The sequence below is a fragment of the Theobroma cacao genome, chromosome 3, assembly GCF_000208745.1.
Source record: "Theobroma cacao cultivar B97-61/B2 chromosome 3, Criollo_cocoa_genome_V2, whole genome shotgun sequence".
Lineage (NCBI taxonomy): Eukaryota > Viridiplantae > Streptophyta > Magnoliopsida > Malvales > Malvaceae > Theobroma > Theobroma cacao.
This window is the reverse complement of record NC_030852.1, coordinates 23,789,190-23,792,975: the sequence shown is the minus strand read 5'-3', so window position 1 is coordinate 23,792,975 and position 3,786 is coordinate 23,789,190.

Genomic DNA, 3,786 nt, shown 5'->3' with positions numbered 1-3,786 from the left:
AGGAAGAATCATTTAAAGCATAATCATCTAACTTTAAACTTTATGATGGGAATAGGGATGGATTGTAAAATTACACTTTTGATGTTAATGATGCATGAACCGCTTTTAAAACTCTTTAAATCTCTACCTAATCCTTTATGCCCAATGAGCAAGTGTTAATTAACTAGTTAGGTATGATTAAAAAGAAAAAAGGTAGACAATTTAAATCAAAAAAGTTAGATTATTTAAATCAAGGTCTTAAATTTGCATATTCTCAAAATTGGATAATCACCATTTATATCGTAATGACATTTTAATAGTCATATTCTAAGATTAGTACTTCAGTAGGGTGATATATTCCTATGTACAAAATGAAGTTTTGTTTTTCCTAAACATCTAAATTGATAGTACAAGATTACATAGTATTCTAATATTCAAATTATGAATTGACTAGCCAATTCATTTTCATTTTCAAATGAAGTATGTGTATTTTTTTTCTCAATAAAATCAAAGTTCACATTCTTACTTAATTTATAAAGTGTATATATATATTGCCAAGATCGGTTCAAGGAAGATGTTTGGTTGAAAGTAACAAAAGCTACACTAAGCACATAATAACATTCAACACATAGTAATAGTTAAGCAAACAATACAGCTAAGCACACAAGCTACCAAAACCAACCATAATAACCTAAGAAAATGAAGCAAAGTGTAAGGAAAAATACCTAAGTCGGTGGTGGTCTACGCTTCTGGCAGCAAGATTACAAATCTACAGTGGGTCTAGGTTCAAACAGGTGGAATCGACGGTGGGGAAGGTGGGTTCGATAGCAAAGTGGTTGGGTTAGTAGTGGGTGGCTTCCGACCAACCTTCAATCAATGGTGAAATTCCAAATCTACAGTGAGTTTAGGTTTAAATGGGTTGAATTAGCAATAGGGAAGGTAGGTTGAACAATAGAAGGGCAGGGTCAACAATGGGTGACGTCCGGCCAACGTTCAATTAATGGTAAAGGGTGTGAGAGGGTGGGTTGGGAGGCTCGAGGCAATTGGGGAGAGAAGAGAGAGAAAGTAGAAAGGGAAATGAGGGGGGAAGGAGATTACGCCATTTAAATAATATAACTTATCAACATAATTCCTGATGAAATTTTCGTCGATAGGATGCTAACGTTTTACTTAACCATCCTTCACGGATAATTCATCAATATTTACAAACATTCCATCGATAAACGTTAACGTTCAATGTACCCATCAACAATGGAATATTCATCAATATTTCTATTAGAATATTCCTGATATTTGTATTCCCCTACCGTTTTATTTAGCTATCCTTGACGAAATATCCATTGGTATCTACATATTAAATTTCGTTGGTATCTCATTGACGTTTTATGTAACTATCCCTAACTGAACATATTTTGTTTGTAATTTTTTATTATTCTAGTCCTTTAATATTAAATCTAGCCATCTTGGACAGAATATTCATCGATATTTACAAATTCAATTTCATGGATATTTTATTTGGATTTTATGTAGCCATTACTGACAAATTATCCATTAGAATGTCCATCAATAGCTTTGACGGTGTTACAAATACCAACAGATTACTTTCGTCAGTATTCTTCACGCCTTTTGCTTATATTGCGTGTCAAATAATTACCCACCGAATATCGATGAAAATGTATCCGTCGGTAAATTTTGCTAGTGTTCCATTGAAATGCAACATGGATGATATCCGTCAGTATTTCATCGGCTCTCCATCAATATTTGTCAATAGAATTTTAGCGACGAATTCCTTTCCGTCGGTAAAAGTTTACTTTCTTGTAGTGCTTGAGTACTTCTATCGTACTCATAAGGCAACATTTTTATTAATCAAATACATTCCATATGAATTTAATTATATATAATTTCTTATTTAATACGCATAATGGATGTAAATGTTACGTCGCCAAACATTCTAGTGGGACTCACACAATAAGTTTTAAATTTTGAATGTGAGAAAGGGAAAATTTATGAAACCAAAATATTTTTCAAAAAGGCCTTATTTTTGAAATGCAAACCAATCACCCTCAACCCTTCATTATCTCTATAATTGTAAATGGTGTTCTTATCCACTAAATGCATTTTTAGTTCGCTTGTTGCCTCAACCCATAAGAACCTACATTGGATTTTGTTAAGGGCTTCTTTCACTCCTTGCAGACTTGGAAAGAGGGACATGAAAAAATCAAAAGACTCAACAAGACCGACTTGAGAAGCATTATCTTTCCACTAAGTGATAAAAAATTTTCCTTTCCAACACCAAAACGCTTCTCGAATCTTTCAATAATTGACTTTTACACACCTATTGACTTAACAATAAATCTCAATGGGAATCCCAAGTGCCAAGTTGGGAAAGTCCCCACCAGGGACTAGTTATCCTACAGCAAAAGATAAATAAAAGTAAATAAAGTCAAATTTCAATAATCAGAAACCCAAAACCAAAAGAAAAAAAACCAATCAGATTGAAAGGAATGGCAAAATAGAGAGAAAAGAAGAAGAAATATACCAATGATAGAATGGAATGACCAATGCCAGAATAAAGGGGTTAGAACAAAAATAGGGAAAGTTAGGGTTTAGGCTTCTTTGTTGAAGGAAAGAGGAAATGAATGGGAAAAAAAATCAAATTTTGTTACTTTCCCAAAGTTGTGGGAAAGCAACATTACATAGATTTTCAATGAAAATGTGATTCCTTCTTCTAACTGTTATGTGATACCAATGTAATGTTATATTACATTGGCTTTTTTTGCTACCAAATACTATAATGTAATCTTACCATTCACATTACAAAAAAAATGTTACTTTGTTCCTTATACCAAATGCCCCATGAACTTGAACTATAACTTATTAATTTTTTTGAATAAAAATAATGTTTAAATTTTTAACTTTAATTAAGTATATGTGAGGAATAGTAAATTTAGAAGAAAAATCTAATGAATAACCAACCAAACAAGCTAACCAACTAATAGGATATATAATTACCATATAATTGAAGAAGATGTAACTTAAAATTGAAAAAGAAAAAATCCAAGCAAAATGAAACTTGAATATGAATATATTGGTTTGAGTACTTTTATCTTACACTTCAGACAACATTTCTATTAATCAAATCCCTTATGTATGAATTTAATTATATATAATTTCTCATTTAATACTCATAATGGACAATAAATATTGTGTCGGCAAACATTCTAATGAGACCCACACAATAAGTTTCAAATTTTGAATGTTAGAGAGGGAAAATTTATGAAAACTAAAATATTTTACCCTAATGCTCTCTATATAAACTACCTATGTCACGACCCAAATTTCGGGTCATGACCGACTCATGGGCCCAATGGACATAGTCCACTAAGCCCAAGCAAGTCTATTAATATGACATGTTCATCATTCCATCAAAGTCGCTAAATCACATTTCATAACTTTGAATCAAAATAATACTAAGCATTGCCAACTCATAATGGCATACCAATCAAAGTGTACATTTATTATCTAAACATATAATTTAATAATTTACATTGGTTTGTCTATACACAACAAAAGAATACTCGACTTCCAGTAGAGAAACTCAGACGAATGTACAGCTACTGAATGCCGAGACACCTACCAAGGGTCGAGTATACGAAAACACCTTGACCTAGTTACCAGCTGCCTCTTAATCTGAAAAGATGAAGTTGAAAACGGTGAGTATAAACCCAGTGAGTGAACAAGGATGGAAACAAGCAACAACAAGGAAAATTTAAAGAAATCATGATGCATTTATCTTTGAAACAATGC